Below are 23,932 nucleotides of genomic sequence, written 5' to 3'. Positions count from 1 at the left end.
ATTTAAAACACTTTCTCTCTGACAGAGGTCACAGGAATGTTCTCTGTTTAAACCAGCTGGAACACTGATACTGTGAGATTAAATAAAACATAAAAAGGATAAAAGAATTACCATATACTTAAAAAGGCCACAAAACCAAAAGCCAGCGAGCAGAAAGGAGAACAATATGAGGTATTTTTTCAACTCACTGAAGCATCCTCCTGCTTAAGGAAGCCCTTCCTGGTGTCCTTTTGCATGTCACCGGTTTTGTGTGTCCCCATCAATTCATTTTCCGCTGGTATCATGATTATCTAATTAGTACCAATCTGTCACAGTCAATTAGGAACTCAGGAGATCTTCAGGTTCTCTTAAAGCGGTCACTTGGCCATGAGATAATATCAAAACATCATTACCATACCATTTATCAGGTTGGCTTTTTTACCTTTTACTAATTTGTTCAGCACCTGAGTCTTCTGGATGTTTATGAATATAGCATGTTCATATTGCTAATTACATCATACTCTGCCTATGCACTACCTACACAATTAATACCATTTTTGTATCTGCATGGAGCTGCCCAGGAGCTCCTATACAAATGATAATTAAACAGCATGTTAAAAGGGGCTGTAGGCAAAAAATTTGCAGCTCCTAGTAATTGACACATAACAAGCTGACTTTTAAAGTAAATTTAGATCTATTTTGCCTCTTGATGAAAGATCTTTCTGAATGACTAATTTCAATAACTTTCAACCCCTCAACAAGATAGATGCATCTGACCAGGTGAAAACCTGGGCATCCTCTAGAGTTTAATGAGTGTCCCTCTGTCCCTAGTGCCTGTGAAAGCTCTGTAGAGACAGAGATCAATCATTATTTGGCATCAGCCCTGAGTTGTGTCCTGTCTCTCAGAGCAGCCTGAGCGGATGATACAAGCAGGTTTATACTAAATCTATAACTGAGTGTACCAAAGCCATAATTTTCTTGAGGAATGTGACAAGAGCACAAACCAATCTAGTGATGCCTGTTACTGCCCACAGATACATGGCAGAGCTGTGGCCTTGGTGTGAGGTCTTGGAAACTCTTCACTGGGGAAAGGAGGAAGGGTGCTGGACTGGCAGTGTGGGATAGTCAGAAAGACCTGAGTGTTAATTCATGGAGCAGAGTGCTCTGTCATCCCAAACAGCCTCTTTGCACATCTGCCTTCTTTCTTCTAAACATTTTCTAATGTTTACTTTCATAAATTTCCTGCTTTTAACCCTTTTCCTTAGAGGGCAATAGCTAAATACTATCTTGCATTCCCATCACAAACTTTGTGAGGTAAATACTGGAAACTTCTCATGCTTTTTTTTCTTATCTTGATCTCCATGTCACTTACCAAGCATCTCTAGTGAGAGAATAATACAAAAGTAAAGAGAATTTCTAGTAAATCCATTGAAAGCTTCCCTGGGAATCACAGCACAGAGCTGTGCACACCTCGTGGCACTAGTTGCACTATTATCCTCAAGCACTTATAAATTTCCACAGGCCCCAGCCCTCCAAAATGCACTACAGAGCCTGTGAGAAACCCTGTTTGGCAGATAGAGGGACAGACGGACACATCAGCCCCCCTGTTGCTCAAGCCAGCAGATGTGATGCACAGCACCCACGTGCCTCTTGCAGCCTTTAGAATGAGCAGTTGGAGGAGTGATACACTCAGCAAGTTTATTTATATTTTGAAACACAAGTGAAGTGCTTCACTTTCCTTTGAAGCCACCAGGGACACTCAAATCCCATTTAAACATCTACCTCTCTTCTCTGCTGCTACTATTTTGACTGCTGTGTTATCTTTTGTATAACTCTGCATGGAAGCAAAACCTCCTGTATCTCCCCCTTCAGCCCAGATCAGGTCACTTTTATATTTAGCTTACTTCTCAAAAACTTGATATTTGTGTTAGCACAGCTTTATATCCTATTTTATTAGTTCTGGCTTTTCACAAATCTACCCAGCTCAAGCTGAAACATATGTACTAAATCTACCTTCAAGTCCTTTACTATCTCTATTAGACAGAAAGAGGAATAATTATGATTATAAATATAATTTGCAATAATATCAACACCAATCTGTTGCTGAGGTAATAGTGTTGGCCATAAGAACATGGGGGTTGATTGTGACAGCTCATGGATGGTAACAGTGAACAGCAGAGTAAAGGATGAGTTAAACTTCTCTACATCAGGGTGAACAAGGGCTGGTGAAACAAATATTTAACTCCTGAAGAGTTAAGTTCTCCAAACAGTATGTTCTGCAATACATGGGGAAAACTGGGTTCTGCCTGGGAGTCAGCAAAGAATAAAAGGCACCCCAGAATGGGAGCCTGGCATTAGGCCTGAGAGGAGAGGTTTTGCACGAAACCTGGAAAATAAGGATGGAAAATAAGTCCAGAAAGACAATCTTTACTTTGCATAGAACATTGAGCATTAATGCATATTTTATAAGCACACACCAGTGGTTGTTTCTCAACTTCCACTGAGTGCTGTTGTCCATAGTAAGCTATGCCTATAAACAAAATCCATGAGGAGGAAACAGCGTGAAAAGACAGATAAATTAAAATGTTTGTTCCCTGAAATCACACACCTTCAATTGGAAGGGAAGATTTTAACATACCCACTCTTCTGCTGCCTGGTCAAGTGGCAGTGGAGTCACAAAACACAAGTGGTTGGCATCCCCCAAACCCGACCTATCTGCCTTGGAGGGCAGGAGTAGTTACAAGGAAGCCACCTGGAAATCACAGGCTGAGGTCACCCTGCATTCAGCAGCCATTTTCACACTCTGTAAATAAGGGCTCGTGGCTACCAGGCACAAACCTTCCCCCCAACCCTCTTCTACACTGAGCACTAAGTGCAGTTTAATTCCAGTATTCCTATTCTCTGGGTAGCAACATGTCATTCCTTATACACGTCAGGGATTTGGGCCAACACATACCTGAGGCTTTTGCCTGCAGTAACAGGTAATACACAACCCCAGCTCTTGGACAAATCTGCCACACTGAACAAATTTGACAGGGGAACCACTGGTGCAGAATGAATGCAAATCAGGATGCCAGTTTATTTTCCAGTCAGTTCTGCACATAACTAGAATCTAATCCAGTTATGGTAAATAGTGAAAATCTGGATGTGAGGGTGAAACATATGTAAATTGCCATTGTGATTTTTTTAAAGTAAACTAGAATCCAGCAAATGCATCTCGTTTCATTATTTTCTGCAGCAGAAAATTCAGTTGCCAATAGAAAATTAAAAATAATAATACTAGCAACACACATTTTACGAATGCATCCTGCTTCATAAAAAATCAGGTCCCTGAATGCTATAGAAGCCAATAAATTATTGCACAGGCTGTATGCAAAGTATCTCAGCACAAAGCTGAGTATCTGCTCACATATGAAAAAATGAAACCGTGCCACTTCAAATCTGAGCACAGCACTGTCAGTGTGCTCTGCACTTTTAATGAAGCTTTAGAAGCAATCATTGATGACTGTGCAGAAGCCATGTCTGCTGCCAGAGCTGTCAGGTTACATAAGGGCCTAGTGGGAAACCAGTATAAATGGCTCCGGCTCCTCCGTGCCCAGGAGCTGTTTGGTGGGGAAGGCAGGATAAGCGGGAATGCCCTGCTCCCCTGCCAGCCCCTGACACGCCTTTCAGGAGCGCCAGGAACAGACACGAGGGCACAGCTGCCTCCTCAGTCAAGGTTCTTAAAAGCAAACTTGTTGAAAGCTAAGTGGCTGTCTAGCCAAAATTACACCGTGCTGCTGAGGGCATTTTTAATGGAGGAAGTGCTGAGAGCTCACTTTTCCTTCTCGCAAGGCCTCGCAGATCAAGTCAAGTGACAGCACCATTTACGCATTCAAATGGAAACACAGCACATGGACTAAATAAAGCCCTAGGGAGGTTTTACCAAACCACGGCTGGCTTTGGGGGTTATTTACTCTTACCAGTTTTAAACCAAAATATTGTGCAGCTAAAGACCAAAAGCAGGAGTTTGCTCTCAAAGAACTCCACAGAAACTGAACAAAATATTCCATGCTAACACATAAGTTAGGAGCCATTCCAGAAAAAAAGCCAAGGTTGTTTAACTGCAAGACATGAATTTAAAATCCTTTCAAAGGTTGGTTGCTTTTGTTTTGTTTTTTAAATTTCATGGCACTTTATCAGCAACTCAGTATTTTGTTAGAGAAAATGAGATGATGCCTGGAAATATAAAGGATTCCAAAAGCATAGCGAGGACAATACAGTGTAGCTCCTGAGCCTTTTCTTGCAGAAAATAAACTTGTTTTTCTGTGTAACCCCGTTACATTGAAAACAAAAAGATTTTTGAAACTCTCACTAATGTGGGCACCTACTGAGCGACTGCCTTTCTCTGATGTATTTTTCTGCATTGCCCTCATTTCACACTTCCTCAGTTCTATGCCCAAAACCTGCAGAAGCCAAAATACAGATTCTCAATGGTTCCTCCTGTGCCCCTCAGGCTCCTACCATTATCATCTGATTTAGTATCCTACACTGTACACTGTGGTACACAAAGCACATTTTTAACAGTTGAGTTAAAATTCAAGAAACTGAGAAATTACTCCAATCATCAATAATGCAAAAGATGTAGAACAAATAACAACACTCACCTTTTCTAGCTGCGTGTTTATCAGAAGCTGAAAGGAGCTCCTTAGCTTTGAGAAGCAGCCCCCAAGTGCCATGTTTGTGACCATCGACTACAGGTATTCCTCCCTGTTTGTGTAGCAATCTCCATCTGCTTTCAACTGCCATAAATTGAAAGGTTACAGGGTTTAAACCATTTCCTAGTTATGATATGTCTATCAGGCAGCCAACAGCTGGGCAATAAACTTTTAGCCATAAATGTTTCTGAAAGCAGTAAGTTCACGGCCAAAGCCATAACTATGTAGCATCAATTGATGTCCAAAATTCAATCTAGCCACATAGTTCCCTTTAACACCAGACCATATCTTACATTGCAAGGTACTTACCAGCAGCCTCCAGGTTAAATAAGATGGGTTAAGGTCAGGTGGGGATGGCTCCGAAAGGCTTCATCGAGTCAACCTGAGATTTGTGGCCTCCTCTGAGCCTCCAGCGCTCCCTGATTTCATCCCCGTTCTATCGAACACTCTCAGTATCACTTTAGACTGGATATTGAAATCACTTAGCAGCAATAAAAAAGAAAAGTGCCGCAGAATTGAATCACATTTTGCTCAGCACACGTCTCTAAACTATTACCAGTGTGAAATGAAATCTAATGTCTCCCTTAGCAATCCCATCTTCTTTGTCCCTTTGTTTTTCTAGGAGTGTTATGATACACTAAATCCATTTGGACACACTATAGTACACGGGTTATACCAGAGATTTCAAGAAGAGTTTTCCAAATTTATGTAGCTGCTGCATCAGGTTGCTTTTCAGCCATCACACTGTCACATAAAAAGCTATTATTAAAAGTAGAAAGAGACAATGCAAACACCTCAGTGTGCTGCTTTGGGCTGGGGTCCTTCATTTCCTTCCCATTAGCTGCTATGGGGCTGTGTTTTGGATTTGCGCTGGAAACAGTGCTGATAATTTGGGGATGTTTTCATTATTGCTGAGCAGTTTTCAGCAAGAGTCACGGCCTTTTCTGCTCCCCTGTGACCCACTTCCTTTTCTCTTCCTTAGGCTAAGTCTCATGGTAGTAAAACCAGAAAATATGACTGAATCTCTGCAGTTTCATCTAAGGCCCTCTTGAGGGGCGTGAACTCCACGATGGTGTAAATGCTGTACAGAAAATGTGACCAGCTGAAATCCAAATGCTTCCACTTCAATGGGAAGAACAGGGCAACTGCTATGGGCCTGTATCATCTGAGCTGCACCCTCTTGGTACTGCCAAATGCTCCCTGATATTCACAGCCTTGTTTTCCTGTTGCTCGTGATGCCACCTCTTCCTCTCCAACACATATCCTCGTCCACAGCACTGGAAGTTTAGCTGAAATAGTGCACAAGGCAGGTGACTGATCTGCAGAGCCAAGCAACTGATGAATTTGCAGGGCAAGTGAGGATACAACATGCCCCAAGGAGGAGTTTTGGGGGAGGATTACTGTGCTGTCAATTATTGAGAACAGATGTAGCTTACAGAGCTTGGGCGGAAAGCTCATCTGATTGCTCTTGGCCAAGTTTAGATGATGGCTAGTCAACAAAATGCCATGCCCAAGAGACTGTGAAACTAAACCCTCCGGAAACATGTCCAAAGAATAAACCAAGTGTAAGGCAATACTGCACTAATAAATCAACTGAGCCTCTTAACAGTAACAGAGTCAGATGTGCATGTAACGATTCTGTTTAAACCATCTGAGGAGCTTGTCAAAGCTGCTCTATCAAAATAATATACATAATTATCTGCATCAAATACAAAGTATAGTCACCTTCCAGTTTTTCTCACATTTAATAAATGCTGTTACTTTTTGTATTAATGAAGATTGCACTCTCTTTAGGTAGCTGCCTGTTACAGAGTCTTCTTGGATAGCATTTTTAACTCCTCACTATTATTTCTGGAGTGCACCAGTTCCAAAAGTGTCACGAAGACAGGATCTGGCATGGTGAGCCTCTGACGCAGCTCATCAGAATCCCAGACTGACTGGTTACAAAGTAAAAACTCCTAAATAAATATAAAGCACTGTTGGAAGGGAAGCTTGCTAAATATCTGCACTGCTAATCTTGGTGAGTCAATAAGAAAGGCATAGAAAATAAAGAAGTACACAACATTAGCAAAATACAAGCTAAAGGTGAATGCTGTTTAAAATATATATCTATTCTACAGAAAACAACAGTGTGAATATATTGCCTATTACAAGGTAATGAAGTATTTCATGGTAGGATCAGTACATAGGTTTTCTCAATCTGACTTCCAAACTGAACAAGTCAATCAGTGCTGTATCAGAACACGAAGCTTCACGTGCACTACATAGTATCTTATGGTGTGGAGCAAGATAACTTCTGGCAAGAATAAGAATATCACAATTTGTCCTTTCATTCCTGTTCAAAGTTCAGCAGAATCTTACTGGAAATTGTACTTTCCTCATTTTATTTTCCATCTGTTAAATAAAATTGCTGCTTAAATGAAAGCAGTGAACCCGGTTGCCCAAAATCATTTTGGATGTGGAATATGGATGACTTTGTGTATTCAATTTCTCCCACTGGCATAAGGCATGATTTAAACAAAGAAAAGACCTATATTAACACAGGAAATGGAGTACACTGGCCAATTTGACACTGAACATCCAGAACCACGAGGGGTCAGGAGTAAAGCTCTACCCACAAGGGGAACTCCCAGCTAAAAACCTAAGACAGCAACAGCCCACATCACATATATGCCCTGTAGATGCACCTATCTCAAACATGGGAGCCCTTTCTCTGCCCATTTTTCACCCTGGACCTCACCTTTGATTCTCCTTATCCCAGGTGACAAGCGAGTTTTTCTCCTTCCTGAGATGGCTTCCCTTTTTCCATTATTTTCTATAAACAAACAACAAAGTCAAGAAAATGAAAACAAGTGCCAAAAAAAGAAAAAGAGTTCTTGTTTTCCAGCCCCAACATAGATTGTAGGATGCAAAGTAAATGTTTTTACTTACTTTTCCCTGATTAGACTTGAATCACTCGTATTAATAACCACTGCAATTTGCAGTTAGTTCCCTGGAAGGAAATTTCACACAGAAGTCGTTCATCTTTCTTTAGTTTTCCTGTTTCCATAGGCACAGGAAGCAAAGCAAAAAAGCTCTCAGGATTCCTTGGGTGATGAACAGATGGATGGAAGGACAGGTAGAATGTGCCTTTCCAAAATGCAGGTGTGAGGTTCACACCTACAACAGTTCTCTCCCTTCTCCTGTGCCATATTTTCAGGAAGTGGATGTTCTAGCTTAATGTATGTTTTTTTTGCACATGTATAATCTGGGTGAAAACCTCTTGTCTCCATTTATATAATGATAATACTCCCACTGCAAACAAAGGTGAAAAGCTCTTTAAGTGGAAAAATATTGTTTGACCAGGTACTAAAAGTTAGACCCCAGTCAAGATTCCAGTCAAGGTTCTATCTGTGTCTCAAAGTTGAGCTATATGGCAGACAACCATCTAAAGTAATCTGCAGGCTATGTAAGTTATAACAGCATCCTAATGTCAAAATTAAATTTATTTCATAAGGCATTGCCTCTTGAAGTACCTTTTACACATAAATGTAAAGCGAGACTATTAGCATGGCTGTTAGACCATAATAAAGGATGTTCATGACTTGTCTCTTAATTATGCTTTTTCACTCTCATACAGTGGCAGTACAGTTCCCTTTTCAACCACAAACCATGTTCATGACATACATATAATGCAATAAAATCGGTGCAGATAAGAGCAATGGATCACATTAATCTGTGTGATTGAACCAGAGACGATGCAACTGCAGAAAATTCGTAATCCAGCGAGTCTCTCTCAGAAGGTTTTGAAAGGTCCTATTGCTGTAGATAATGTTTGCTGTTGGGTTTATAACTTACAGAATCCACGTTTTCTATAAAATGACACACGAGCTTCCCTTTAACCACAGATGAAATGAGATATCCCTGGCACTTGTTAACCAGGTCAGTGTCAGGGGCAATTTAGTGCATGTGCCTTTTCATGCAATTAATCTGATAGAGCAAAAAAAAAAAGCATCATGTCTTTGATTAATGGTAAAGCTGATTTCAGAAGCCCTCCCCACCCCAGAAGCACATCCAGTTGGATTTTGGTAGGTGGTGGAATGATGCACACGGAAGGGTCTCTAGCCCTGGAGTAGGGCAAAAACATCCTGAAGGCACAAAGGAGATTGTCTGAGGAATGTGGTCATGAAAAAGCTTTAACCTTGTAATATTAACAAAAAAACTTGCAAATGTAAGAAAAAAGGTAGTTGATTGGCTTTCCCTCTCCCCTCCAATAGCTCCACCTTATCATTAGAAACTCTGTTCTCTCACTTTTCTTTACCAAATCATATTGACAAAAAGCTGTCGAAATGTGGACAGAAATCAAGATCTTAGTTATATATAGGCTGTGTTTCGTAGTTACATGACGGGCATTTGTCTGCTTAGGTAGGAGAGAACTGTTCATTGAATTCAGTAACATAAAAACTTTTTCTTATTAAAAAACAATTAGTCTTCCAGACCAGAGAATATTAAAGCTAGAAATGTGAAGGGAAAATCAGAACTACAATGTATTATGTGCTGTTGGAATTTTCCTTGTTCCACACTTGTTATTGCAATGCAGCATTTTGTTCTGCAAACAAATGTTGACAACTTCACTTTTTTGTAATCTGAATAATTTCACATTGGTCTGAAGGAGTAATATCCACACGGGAATTGGCCTAAAGCAATGAAGGAAGCTTTTACCAAATGTTCTCCAAGAAAAGCTGATGTTTTGAATATAGCTGGGAGACAGGCACAGCACTGAACCAGGTATTTTGGGTTCCAATGGTGCAGTCTACAGAGACAAGCCAGATGTTTAGCACTACCCTAGTGTCCATGGGGAATTTTGCTATTTATTTGGAAAACAATTTATTAAAAAAAATAAGAACCCCCCCAACGCATCAGCTGCAAGTGGTTTGTTATAGCAAATGTACAACCTAAAGTTTTTAAGAATATCAGATTTCTCTTTATAAAAGAGGAGTTTAAAAAGCATTCACACAGTTCAGCTTTAAAAAGCAGTCTTTGTTATCTAAAATAGATGGGGCTGCTGTAGCTCAACTATTTCTGAATAAAAGCAGGTCATTATTAAAAAGAGAAGAATTGTAACACCAGACATATTACAAAAGAGACTGTCAGATGTAAGCACCCATAGGAATAATGTGTGGGGTCTTGCATGCTCAAGAATAACTCCCACAGAATAAGATGATGAATACGGGGTTGGATTTTTTATGCTCTTATGTTTTGTGTTCTGTGTGAAGACAATAACTCTGCATTTTCAAAGAGTGGACTTATTTTCAGCAGGCTAAAGATAACCTGCAGTTTTAAAAGGTCACTGGAATTGGTTCTTCTTTAGACTACAGCCATCTTTTAAACAGACAAAAGCCAAATCATTGGCATTGTAAATTTATATCAGCATATAAAAATAAAAGCAGACTGGCTGGCCACCCTCCAGCAGTGACACAATTTCCAATGACACACATACTACCTGTTGTGTTCCTCCTTTAGTCTAGAAACTTACTGCTATTTGCTATAAACCATTAGCCCAGCCTACCTTGCCTAAACACAGGAGTTGGAGGGAAGCTCACACAATGACCCCTGCCTTTAGTGTGCTGAATACTGGTCTGAAAAACAGTGGAAGGGATACCCAGGATGTCTTCCCTTTCTGTTATTTACTGCTAAAATATAGTTCCCATTAGATATGATAACATTTCTATTCCAGGCAGGATGAAAGCTTAGAACTGATGATGTGAAGCCAGGGAACTGCAACAGCACTTCCAAGTGCCAGGCTGCAAACAAAGCCATACCTGCAGTCAATACAGGGCCAGAATAAATGCAGAATTTGAGCTTCATTTTGCAGATGAGACTGGCTGTAGTCTTCTCTTAAGCAGTCACATAAAGCAGGATAACTGAGCCAGTCAATCCTACCTGAAGACATGTAGCACAAGCAAGCAGTTCTTGCTGAATTCAAGTCATGCCACAGGTAATCACTGAAAATAAGAAAAAACCAGAAAACTTAAGAAAAGTTGAGGACTGGTTTGTTTTTTTTTTATTGAGGGGTGGGGAGTGGAAGAGAGGAGGAGGAATAACAACCTTACTATTGGTTTATTATTGTGCTGTTATGACTACAAACTTATCTACACTGAGTACCTGTACTGGGTGCCCATATGATGCCTTTCCCGATATTTGGATAATTTTATTGCTGACAAAAAGTTCCCTGACAAACTTAACAGCTGTGGTTATTGTGGTTGGCACACATCTCTCCAAGGGGGCTGGATACCACACCACTCTTTTAAATATGATATAATGGAAAATGGAGCAGGGATCTCAGATGGCCTTTAGCTGTTAACCTCAGGAAGCAGCTTTAAAAATATTATCTCTGTTATTGTAGTTGTTAATGCTTTCCAAAAGGATGACTCTTAGGACTGCAAGAGCTCACTGACTTCACACATGCACATCCTTCTCTGAGGTTAAACGGGGAATGGTTCATGAGCACACAGCTGAGAGCAGAATTACCTAATGAAGTGCACTTGCCTGAGCACATCCAGCTCACACACAGCTTTCTTGCAAACATAAAAAGGAGCTTTTAATGTGAAAACCTGTTTTTGTTCCAAACTTGGAAATGTTTACGGGAAATTGTGCTTCTAGGCTCCAGGACACGAGCATGCATAAATGCGCAGAGCACTGCTCACATTCACATCACTGAGGTCTCAAGGGGCAAAAGGCCTGAAAAACAAACCTGTTTTTACAAAGGGACACAAATGAAATTATCCAAGTTAGAGCATCTTAGTAACAGTGACAGTCAAAGGTACTTACCAAGGCAGATTCTTAAATCCATGCTGTTGTTGGGCTCTCCAAGTAATCAGGCATCAAAGTCAAAAGGAAGCATTTCCAAGTCAATCCTGCAGAACTCAGCACTGAACTTCACCAACCTAGTTGGAGAAAAAAGGGCATTAGATAATGGCATTTCTTTTGGGAACTGGAGAGAAAGGGTGATGGGGAAGTAATGGTTAGTGTAACAACCACAATAGCTAATATGATGATAAATTCACCTATTACCACACAACTCCACAGCATATGAAAACATTAAATAAGGATTCCCCTGAAAACCTCAACCAGGTGTGACTCATTTGACTTACACAGTGATTTTTCAAACCGTATCTTAGAATAAGGCAGACATCACTTTTTTAAAGTTTCATTAGATTTATGGAGTTTGGTTTTGTGCATAGTGTAAGCTCCCTTTCTTCTCTTGTCATAGGTAGTGTTTCAATGGAATATCAACCCTGGGTAGAAGTTAACTTCCCAGCTACAAGAGCTCACCTCTTACACAAAAGAGTTCCAAAGTGCGTAGGAGAGAGAACTGCAGAGAGACAATCACAGCTGCCCTGGAGAATAAGATTCATGCTCTGCAACAGATCTTTCACGTGATGCTAAATTACACATTGAGAAAAAAAAATCAAAAAAGACAACTGTTTGTGGGCTTCTCATCCTCTGGGAGCCTGATTCCCAATCTGAGTGACAGATCCTCAAAATGCCTCTCAAGAGCTTAGGGAACTGCTAAGACCTGCTCTCCTGCCTTCCTGTATAACACAAGCCACGGAATTTCAACCAGGCATTTCAGTATCCAGACCGAACACAATCTAACTGAAGTAACAAAATCCAACCTATAACAGCCCTCATCTTGGAGGTGCAATCAGATTGGCTATTCAGAAAATTAGGTAGGAAAGATCCTGCTAAGCAACACTTACAATTTTACATTTGTATTTCTGGAACTTTTTATTTCTCATCGAGCTCTTGAGAATATGTAAGATATGAACAGGCAAATAAGTTATCTTCTGCCTCTTTTCCCACTATGCAACATGAAAAAAATAACAATAGCAACACTCTCATGAACTGTTACAAAACAGGAGATTCATAAACTATTGTCTATGCTTAAACCATGAGGGAGTGAAATACAAAGACAAAAGAGTCATCCAGTCAGTACCATTATTAGATTAAAAAAAAGCAAACACTTCAGACCTGTTTGTTAAGCAGTGCTGTTTGGGAATGCTCTGCTCGCTTTCTTAATTGCTTTCCCATTGGGAGGAGGGTGGAATGCATGTGTTGATTTGACTAAAATTTCCTTCTAAAAGGGCTGCTTAACTTCTGAGTAACACTGAAACACAAATAACCTCACTCAATTTACATACAAACTACCCTGACAAGCCCAACGCCTTCCCTTGGCAGTAGCTGAAGCAGCACAGCCTGTGTTTGAAGCACTGTCCTGCTCCTTGGGCTGCTCAGACACTTCACATGCTGCACTAAATGAGGGTATGGTTACTTACAATCAAATTGGGGAGAAAATTCAGTAAATTTTAAGTCTTTAAATGTCCATTCCCAACTTCCTTCGTAACATTTTGTTTCAGTGAAGTACTTCAATATTGATGACAGCGATGGGAATTGTTGGTGTTTGTTATTCACCTTCTTTTAGTTATTCTGTGAAGTGAAGAAAGTTTCCATCTAGAAGCTGAATCTGATTACATTTTGGTTTTACTTCTGATAGATTTCTAACAGAAAATGCATGCTCCTTTTTAATTACTCCATTCAGGGACCCTAACTCTGCATAGAAGCTCATGCTTTTTATGTAATTACTTTTAAAGGCTTTTTCCATCACAGCATGGTTGTCTCTTTAGATCACTTACTGTGTTTCTTTTCCTCTCTTAGCTTTTGTTGATGGTAAGTCAGCTTCAGGTAGTGAATGCTGTAGGACTGTCTGTTCCTGGGGAATCCCCTCTGCAGGGAGAACTAAACAGCTTCACACGCTCCTCCCAGGGGCATCTGTGCAATCCAGAAAGGGTTACCAGCTTGATGTGCAGGTAAAGTGCCTCTCCATCCTTCCAGCTGTTCCTCATAGCTGTGTGTTTACAGGCAGGAGGGTCAAATCCCTATCCCTAAACCACACAAGTGTAGCAAAAACTTGGACAACTCTCTGGTGCATTAGCTGCAACAGTTACTCAGGAATCATCTTGTTCAATATTTAATCCTAAGGTTCTTTTAGCAGCTTGTTCAATTATGGGATGAAAGAAAGAAAGGGAAAAAAAAAAGGAAGGAAAAAAAAATCCCCAGCATAGATACAATTATCCCAGAGTTCCCATCACCACCACCATTCATCACCAGCATTGAGAAATCAAAGCTCTTTATTCCTTTCCACTCATTCCACTCATGTTTAGCACTTCTATGTTAAATGCAGTGGGTTCAAAAGGAGTGATTGAGAAACACTTTTTCCTCAAGTAGCCCAACATTAGAGTGCTGTTCTGAGTGGTACCAACTCTCTTTTGCCTTAGCTAAACTACACACAGGCACTAAACCAACACACTCAGTGAGGCAGGAAAAAAGCCTTGCTCTTTCTCTGCAGATTATGAAAACAAAAGTATAGAGAAAGGGCTTAGCTACGTACTCCAGGAAAGGCTGTTGATCCATGAACATGGAAGGGGATGTGCCTGTGCTGCTCTCAGACCATGACACTCACAGCCTTTACATTCCTCCAGAGAAGAGTCTTCAAAATGTGAGCTAATAAGGTGCTATGTTTATGTGTGGTGCCACAGGAGTGTTTGTCAGCTGTGGGCTTGATCACCCCTGTGAGCTAGGAATGATGCTTTATGCACCTCTGAAGGAACATGCAGGTAAGGTTTCCTCAGCAGCGCTGTGGAAAGGAGCAGCTGCCATTGTCACTGTGTATCATCCACCTTAACAAATACAAGGAAACACTGCCAGGATTAATCCCTCTCCCGACTGTCATAACACGTACAATGAGGCTTCTCCTTGAGCAGCTTTTGCTACTTATCTCTATTTTTTGCTGCAGAAGCCACGTCTACGCAGGCAGGGGATCATGTGCAAGGATGAATGGGCTCTGATTTATGTGGATCATATCAGACAACCTTTCAGAGGCTCCTTCTGGGTCCCCGTGCTCCATTAGTCTGCAAATGCCACATAAAGGTATTTAAATCAACAGTGAGGACAGTGGGGATTAACAAGCAGAGGAACACACAGCTACCAGAGCAGTCACTGCAATCATGGTAGATACTGCACAGTCTGTCTCCACTGGCCCTCTCTTAACAGTGGTTGGAAAGTGTTCAAGCACACCTATTTGGGATGGGAGCTGTGGATGCCAAGTGGACCTGCCGTGCTCACAACTTTGACAGCTTTGAGGCCATCGACACCCACAGCAGGACCTGGAGGCCTCAGCTCCAGGACCACCCACACAGCCTCTGCAGCACCAGGCTCAGGAGGAAGGGGCTCAAGCTGGGACACACCAGATTCGCAGCTTCTCCCATTCCCTGTTCCCTCTTTGTGCCTCTCCCATGTCCCTCTCTGAAAAGCCCTTTTTGGGCTGTCTGTACCTCCTGTCTGACCCTGCTGGAGGATGTTTCAACTCACCGACCTGACAAAAGCTCTGCAGCAATAGAGAAGAAAAACAAAAAAGTAAGAAAAGAAATAAAAAGCAGGAAAAAAGCAGCTATCTCCTGCTTCACGGGTGAGCAGCCCATCCTGAACAAATCACAGCAAAATTGCAATGCTTAGAAACTTCATCCCCTGCTCCCCCAGCTCTCCTTCCCTCACAAGCACAGCGTGACTCCCCAGCTTGCCCTCCACAGCTGTGCCCTGTGCAGCTCCAGGGTTCTCTCTCTCCACGGGTGGCAGCTCTCCAGCCTGCATGGGGCAGCTCCTGATTTTTAGTAGTTCCTGGTGGGTATGGTTTGCAGTGTGGTTCCCTGCTTGTGCTTTTATTTCTGCTGTCACAGAGCGCCGCTACTCTCCCTTGTTCCTGCTGGCTACAGCATCGTCTTAACCCAACGCTTTCTTCCTATTTTTGCAATATGAAAATAAAAGCTCTTCCAGCAACGTTACAACAAAAGGCTTGTAGCAATATTTATAGATTTATAGAGTGAAATGGCTGTTATGCCTCTAGGTTAAGATCCAGGGTACCACTTACTGTTTGGGTTTCTGTGTTCCAGCTGACCCACCCAAATCCTTGCTAGTAGGGATAGAAAGCAAGCTATGATTAAAAGCATATTGCAGTGGGTAAAGTGGGCATCTGCTGGGCACTGAAGGTCCCATCACTGTCCACCACCAACTTGCCCACCCCCAGCCCAACTCAGCCAACAGCAGGAACACTCACGTTGATTTTATTTCCAGGCATGAGGCTTGCAATTGTTAACTACTCTCACTAACTGACTAGACACTGAGCAGTTCCAAAAATACCAGTCTGGGGGTGATAACTTTCTGTCATGTAAAATCTGACATCTTAGAAAAGAAAATGATGCCTGGGCACATGCAGGCATTTCATAGCTTTTAAATATTAGCACCAACAATTATTTCTGCTTCACTTCTTACACTTTTTGCGAGTTTTAATTATTTAGAGTTCAGCTTGTTCAAAGATTTATTTTACTTTATTTTTGATATTTTCTTTTCAACTGTCACACCTTCTTTGTCACAGCTTTCGACATGCTGCAACTTCTAACTTACTGAGAATGCATCAAGGGACTTGGTGCTGGTACCAATACACAGATTTACTCACCCCACAGACATTTTGTTACCTTCAAATGCCATTGAGATGCCCTGGTTGCAGTCCTCTCCTCAACCATTGCTCAGGTAACCTGTCTCCATTTTTCTAGGGAGAAATAAAAAAAGCCAAACAAAAACCCAAACCAAAATTATTTTTACACAATTTTTCAGATCACAGTGAACAAAGGCTGTGACACAGTTCTTGAGCTCCCTTTCCATTTTCAGGCATGCTAAACTTCTGCTTATTTCACAGTAAACCTTCTACTGGTAGCTGCTTTTCCAGCATTAACCCAACGATTGCACTACCTGATATATGGTATATTGCAATGCATGAGAAGGTCAGTGTTTCAGCTTTGCCACCCTTACATCCTCCTGGATGTTAAAATATGGAGGGGTGAGTCTCTGGCCTCAAGGGCTGGCCCGCTCTTCCTGAAGGTCCATAAATCAGCTGCCAGGACCGAGGCTCAGTGCCAGCAAGACACTGTTATTTATGGACTGGAGACATGTTTCAGGTGCAGGGGGAGTTTGAGAGCAGATGAAGCTGTCCACATAGACAGAACAATTCGGCAGAATGAAGTTGCTTCTGCAGAAGGGCCTTGGGTACTCAAGGACTGTGCAGTCCAGCTCTTAGTCAGGTGTCTGAATACAGATTAAATGGTACTCACTTTTGCAAATATTGTCTTTGTTCCAAGTTTCTTTACCACCACCATCAACCAGACAACACACTGTCCCTACCAAAACTGCTGCTTGGGTTTGAAGCAACAAAGGGGAGAGATACTCCCAAACAATTTTTGATTAAAACAGAACATAACGTCAACTTACATTAAAATATAACTCAGTGCTTGTCTGATATTTTTGTTTTTACTCTAATGAAAAGGCAAACGTAATCTTCCAGAGATTGTTGTTCCCCCAAAAAAAGTGTATAACAATATGCACCGACAGCAAATGCTGTATTTAAATATTCAACACAGCCGTGCTTGCGGAGACCTGACAGAGAAAAATCCCCTGCTCTCTCTTCCTCCTCATTCAGCAAATCAGGCAGAGGATTTTGAACATAAATTCAGAAAGTATTTTCATAAACAGAATATTTCAGCAGTTAAGACTGTGGTTTTAAGCAGTTCTGACTCTTCACAGATTCTCTTCCTATGCCTTGGTGGAAACAAATCAAACTCTTAAGCTGCTGCAATAATCTCTAAGAGACAAAACAGATGGAAAAAATAATGGGATAAGGTACCTTATGAGTAAGATTTTGGCAGCACAAACCTAATGCCTCTGTTCTTTACCTAAATGTTTAGACTTTCAGCTGCCAAAATCAAAATAAAATTGTGTTTGTTTTTTTTTAAAATATGTGGTGCATTTTATATATGGCATACTGCACATATTAAAAAGAAATTGCACAGGGAAAAATTACTCCAAGAAGCAAAGTAATTCAATATTATTCAGTAGATTTTGCAATAGAGCCCTAGAAAGAAAGAAGGCCATACATACACACAGAGACATTGCAGTCCTTCAATGTCTGCAGCCACAGATCCAGCAGCCTCATGCAGAGGGTCGTGAAGGGAAGGTGATGCTGTGTTCCCTGAGTTGCTCCCATCCATGCTCGATGCTGGGATGAGCTCATGGGGATCCCACAAGGCCAGGGAAGATGCACCATCCCCCTTCTGGATGGGAGAGAAAGTCAGACAGGCTTATGGTGGGAACGAGTGCATTGATCAGGCATGGGGCTGTTGAAAGGAGCCCTGGAGCAGCACCAGTTTTTACTCCTTTTATTACCTTTTCCCCTTCCCATGTTCATCCCTTGTCTCCCCATTACATAGTTTACCCTGTGTTCTCTTACCCCAGTGGCCCTGGTTTTGCTGTCCTAATTCCCCTTTTTTGATGTTTACTGTACTTCTTTCTTGATCATCCACCATAGCAATTCCCAAACTCCCCATTTTTTAATGTATGATATTTGCCCATTTCTCACACAGTTGTCTTGTTATTGCAGCCATAAACCACAGTTAGCCTGGGCATGACTTTCTCTTTGATTTCTAGATGGTTCAACAGTTTCTTTTATTTCTATTCTTTTTGTGCAACTAACCCGACCAGGGTAGGCCGCTCACTTGGGCACTATTTGCTGGCAGTTTCTCAGCACTGAGGTCTCAAAGCACACGTTCAGGACAGGCCCTTTGTGTGCCTTGACACAGGCACAGCTCATCCTTTGCCACTTATGGGCTTTTTAGGTTTTTCACAAACAGCCAAGCAATTTTGCCAAGGAAGAGGTATTTTCTCAACATTCACTCTGTTGCAGTATAGGCAAACTCAGCCCTCACAAGCTGCCTCCGGAACAACTTCACTCATTGAAACCATTTTTAGTTTTATAGGAGGCCAAATAATGTGTCTGCAAGGACTTTTCCAGCAGAGAACCTGAGAAGAAATAGGTACAGCTATCAAAATTCAAATTTAAATACATCAAAAACAACCTTCACCCTTCTGAGTTTTCTTGACTGACACAGAATTATCCTCCTTTACAAGAAAACCACATCATTTTTAGAATTGAACTACTCCATGAAAAACAACTGAGAGCACATCCAGAACAGGGCTTTTATGCATTTGTATAACTCTAATGTGTATTATGAACTTGCAGTGAGATATATCAGCTTGCTGAAGGAAATAAAACTAAAAAATTGCAAAACCTATACCCAAGGATCCCAGTGCAACCTGAGTCCTTCAATTCTTCAATTCTTCAATTCTTGCAGAATGCTTAAAGATATGCAGCTAATGCCTAGAAAGACATACATTTTCGGGAACCTACTTTAACTAAGAAGGGTGAAAAAAAGAAATTAGAATTAGGGAAATCAAAGCCCATATTGGTGTACAAGTCAGAATGTGCGCATATGTTTGCATGTAGAATCATGCAGCTTAAAAGCACACACAGCTTTGGGGGTTTTTGGTTACTTGGTTTTAATCTGTTCCAAGTCATGATCCTCAAATTGAGTTTTCCGTAATTGGTTTTAGCTGAGCTATAATGCATTGAATTCAGAAACCTTAAATCTTCATCATCTTATGTTGTTTTTTGGAGATTTTATCTCATGCTAGTAACAAGTGCAAGACTTGAGCTAAATATTTACTGTCAGGAAAAATGCAGTGCTTTCTTTTTTGAAACAGAGCAGCTACAACATTGCCTATAAATGTTTTTCATTTTTATTTCAGTATTAATAACCATGTTTTAATGACCTCATTCAAGAAACCCACAAGAATCTGGCTGTTCTTTTTCTGCTGTGTTGGTGCCCTTTACATCATTTCCTGCTTCTAATAACTAATGATGATAGGTAATTACTTAACAGATGGTAAAAGCTCTTTAATGGCTTTAAAGGACTACTGAGCTCTGCTGTATTTTGGGAGCATTAACTTCTGTGACTTTCCATCTTCCTTGGGTCACTCCAAGTTTGTTCAGCTATCATTAAATATTCAAGGGCTTGGGATTTTTTTTTTTTTTTAATATCCAGAACTGGAGGTTAGTGACATGCTGCTTCAAACCATTGTTATTTCAAATACATTTCTTCTGTGAGGCCACTCTTAACACTGAGAAGCCATCACTCCTCTCTTTTCTCCCCGGCTCTGATCAGCACAGCAGCCTGTGCAGCCCTGGGCGTCTGACCTTTACTTAGTAGAGATGCGGCTCTGTCTCTCTCCTGCAGCAACAAACTGTCACATCATTAAGAGGAGGCTGGGGGAGGGGGGGAAAAGTCAAACCTCAAAGCTAAGAGGGTTGGTCTTGTTAATGTCCTACACTGCATTGACATCACCTCCCGAGTAACACAGGCAGGAGAAATTCCACTTCAGAGGGGCGAAAAGTGAGGAGTGAAATTCACAGTTTAACACCAATGCAGTTAGTGACCCTCTTTATCCTTCCCTTGCACTTGGAATAAATTGCACTTCGTCCTAATTAGTCAAAGTACACTATATGCCATCCACGATTCTGCCACCGTTTTTCCAGTTCTAATAGTTGCTTCTCTGGGTCTGTATGTAAATATGAGAAGCTGTGGCAAAAGACACAAAACTGACTGAAAAAAAATTTACTGCATCATGAATTAGCAAAGAGTATGTCTAGAAACAAATTATTCAATTTTATGATTGCTGCTAAAATAAACTCTTGCATTTTGTGTGAGACTGTGAAATTGGAAATAATAAACAAAATCATGATGATTTCTTCAGATTTAAGATCAAACAGCCCTCCTGGTATATAGCTACAGTTACAATTGATTAAGTTGTGCATTTTTCATCTGATGCAAAGAGCTGCACGCAGAGTACCGGACAGACCATACATGAGCTCTGCTTAAGTGTGCCCAGAAGTGTGATTCATTGCTAAAAATAAATGTTTATAACTGATTTGTTACTCCAAATAAAATAGGTACATAATATAACAAATGGATCATAAAGCAGAGGTTGTGAAACTTCTATTTGAAGTGAACAATGGAAAGGTTTGGGAGAGGCTGAATTCCTTCCTCCCTCCCTCCTATTTATCATCTCTGTACCTCTGTGAGTATTTACACTAAGGCAGGTGTCCATCCCTGCATGGGACTCAGTAGCATTGCCACCTCTTAGTGTGTTTGGTCAGTGTTTTCACATTCAAGTAACAGCTCCTGAAGTCAAATAATACACTTATTCTCATAACTAAGAAGTATGATGTGCTTGTTTTCCTCCGCGTAGCTCTGAATTGCTCAGAGCACAGGTATCAACTTCCCATTTGTATCCACCAAACCTGAGTGCCTCCTGCAACATTGCAATTTTGTTTTTGAGTGAGAAGAAAATGATAGTTATTTGCCCAATGAAAACCCAAACGTGACCTCAACTTGTACTTTGTTCAATAATCTCCAGTACATTTAGTAAACTGCTGTTCTGAGAGGATTATTTTCAAACACAGAGTGAATACTTATAATCATCACCATAAAAAAATGGACTCGCTAGGTATTAATTTTTGAGGTACTAAGCACTTCCTTCGCAATTCCATTGTCATCTGGCATCATTGTACCATAAATTTAGAATGTTGCCTGGAAGAGAGCTGTGTTGTTTTGCACCATGACTCCTCATGATTTAGCAAGTCTAAGCAGATACAGCTGATTGTATTAAGCCATTTGCATTTTCTACTCTTTAGGGAGAGATACAATCTAAAAACTTTTAAAATAGCACTATCTTTGCACAGCTTACTAAATTGTTATGAATAAGCAAAATCCTCAATCATGCTACACTCTAGATTAGCCTGAGCTTTTACATGAGTTTGTAACTGAGAGGGAAAAAAATAAACAAAACAAAGGACAAACCAGCTGTACGTCTTGGAAGGTTCCACTTGAGAGTGAATGGAATGAGGGCTAATCACACGTTTGGAGAGTGTGGTTTGTTCACCTGCAACCCGAACTTTGGATCCTGCGATGCCTCCCAAAAACACTCTGGCACTTGGCTCTTGTTTTCCTGAAGATGGATGAAAAACACTACAGAGTCCAGCAGAGTGGTGTGCACTTCAAGCTTCCTAAGACACCACGTGCTGCTCTTTAGAAGCAGAGGTAAAAAGAAAAGCTGAGAGATCAGCTATTTGTGCTTACAGCCTCCCAGCTGGGATGTTTCTCCTCAGCCTGCCAAACTCTTCTACTGGTGTTGCCCACTTCACTACCCTCTCAAATCCCTCAGAAAAGCCTCCTTGTGTGAAGGACTGTGCAGCACAGATAGCTAAACTCTTCTCCATATGGGCTACCATCCAAGTATGGATGTTAAGGGATGAGCCAAGCTTATGCTCACAGCTCCAGGAAGCATCCCTACCTGAAACGCAAGGGAGAAAACTCATGCCTCAAAAACTCTTCCAGAATGCTTTTTTAAACTATTTTTTTTATTATTTTTTTAAATAAATCTCAGAAATAAATATTTTTACATTTTTAATATACCGGTGAATCCAGCAAATTCATTAGACTCTGCATAAATAGTTAGGTGTAATATATAGTATTTACTCTTGCAGCCTGAGAAAAGAAATGCAGTCCTTCTTACATATCATATTTTAAAACCTGAAACAGAAAACAGATCCTTTCCCTGCCTGAAAAAAAATACAAGGGGTATTGCTGGAAAACTGAGTTTTCCTCTTCAGCAATGAGCTGTACCACACTGCCCCTACTTAGCAAAGCTGACAGGAAACAATGCATTTGCATTAGGAGTTGGGTACTTTTGCTAAATTTCCCCCCCCCCAAAACCTGGTGTTCTTTGAAGTTCTCCAAAAGGCACTAAAAGCAAGCACTTTGCAGGAGGCTCCCTGAACCTCACAGAATGAATCCCGGGAATGGTCTATCGCCTTAGTTACAGTACATGATTCCCAGTCCCAGCAAGTGCACTGAGCTAATTCACAGCAAACCACAGGCTTGCCATCATCCTCAGAGTGCCAGGTCGGAGCCATTTCTGAGGCAAAGCACAGCCCTGAACCATTTTAGGCTTTCCACCCTTGTTAAAAGCAAAACATACGTAGGAAGGAGAAACAAAGAAGCACCTATGGTTTAATTAAAGGCTGAAAAGCCACAGGTTTCTTTTGATATTTCAACTAATCACAATAGAAAATCATCATTTGATACATTTTTTTTTAGATTTGCTGCCGTTTCAAGTCTCTAGCAGAAAGTATGTACATGAATGTGTTTTTAAGGTTTCTTTATGTCTTTACCATATTTGTTTGGATTGAAACAATAATGTTAGACTGCTTCCACAGCCTCTGGGTACCCCAGCACACAACCAGCACTATAGCAAAACTCCCTCAGTACTAACACAGGATCTCTGTGAATCTGTATTATAAACAAAATGTATTTTCAGAAGGCAAAATAAGCATACTGATGTTATTAAGCGTGACAGCGGGTCAATCTGGGGAGAGGTCAAAAAACTGAGCTGGAAAAAACATCAGTAAATAATACATATTCACATCACCTGTCTGGCTAAAATTGTTTAAAGCACTGCTAGAAGTCATCTTTGAGCCAGTGGTCTAATTTATGCTAGGAAAGATAAGAGAGAAGTCAGCATTTCACTGGCAGAACCCCCACTGCATGCTCCAGGATCCTGTCCCCACATCAGGAAAATGCTTGAAGCATACTTTGATTTGTTGACACCCATCCAAGGACAACTGGGAAGCAAGAGGAAAGGAGATCTCACCTTAACAAAGAGCTGGTTGCACCTGGGATCTCTGGATTCAGGGGCCCTCTGGATCTGTCTGGTGCAGAACTATCCAGAGAGATCAGGCAGAATTCCCAGGGATGACCTGCGTTTTGAGAAAGAAAGAAGGATCCTGGTGTATTTATTCTGAGCTTTTTAATTCAGATTGCATTTACTCTATGGAGGTTTCTAGTAGGAGCAGGTTGCTTCAAAATCTTAGTAGAGTCATCAGAAATTAGGTCAAGTTGTTTGACAGAGATGAGAGTACAAGAATGGCTGGTTTTCATCCTCTGTTTGGAACCTAGAAAGTTCTCATGAGTCCAGTAATGCACCGAGTGGATAAGGACAAACTCAATAGATCTTATTAAGGTTTTTGTCCTAGTAACCACTCGTGAGTGTAAGGAAAGACTGAAATAATGCTGCTGTGGAAGGGTATCTGTCTTGGAGAAAAACATCAAGGAGCGCTGCCAAAGCACTGTGAAAGTTTGCAAATCCAAATGACTCCGAGAGCAGACTTGAAGACTGTGAAATAAACTTCACAGCATTTATTCATCATCCCAATA

At 41.0% G+C, this 23,932-nt stretch overlaps 1 long non-coding RNA gene across 1 annotated transcript in view; it reads right to left on the bottom strand.

Annotated features, from left to right (window-relative positions):
• Positions 1 to 23,932, bottom strand: part of LOC113985766 — a 48,022-nt gene that overhangs the window by 15,075 nt on the left and 9,015 nt on the right. Inside the window, exons 5-15 of the long non-coding RNA XR_005564922.1 lie at positions 23,370 to 23,475; positions 17,703 to 17,875; positions 13,352 to 16,320; positions 12,995 to 13,145; positions 11,991 to 12,100; positions 11,487 to 11,602; positions 11,270 to 11,396; positions 7,608 to 10,660; positions 7,417 to 7,491; positions 4,986 to 5,965; positions 4,626 to 4,760 (exon numbers count right to left, since the gene is read on the bottom strand). This is a non-coding gene — a long non-coding RNA (uncharacterized LOC113985766). The remainder of the gene's footprint in view (positions 1 to 4,625; positions 4,761 to 4,985; positions 5,966 to 7,416; positions 7,492 to 7,607; positions 10,661 to 11,269; positions 11,397 to 11,486; positions 11,603 to 11,990; positions 12,101 to 12,994; positions 13,146 to 13,351; positions 16,321 to 17,702; positions 17,876 to 23,369; positions 23,476 to 23,932) is intronic.

The sequence above is a fragment of the Pipra filicauda genome, unplaced genomic scaffold, assembly GCF_003945595.2.
Source record: "Pipra filicauda isolate LSUMZ 115617 unplaced genomic scaffold, ASM394559v2 scaffold389_size666192_pilon, whole genome shotgun sequence".
NCBI classification, from domain to species: domain Eukaryota; kingdom Metazoa; phylum Chordata; class Aves; order Passeriformes; family Pipridae; genus Pipra; species Pipra filicauda.
This window is presented reverse-complemented; position numbering and strand designations above follow the sequence as displayed.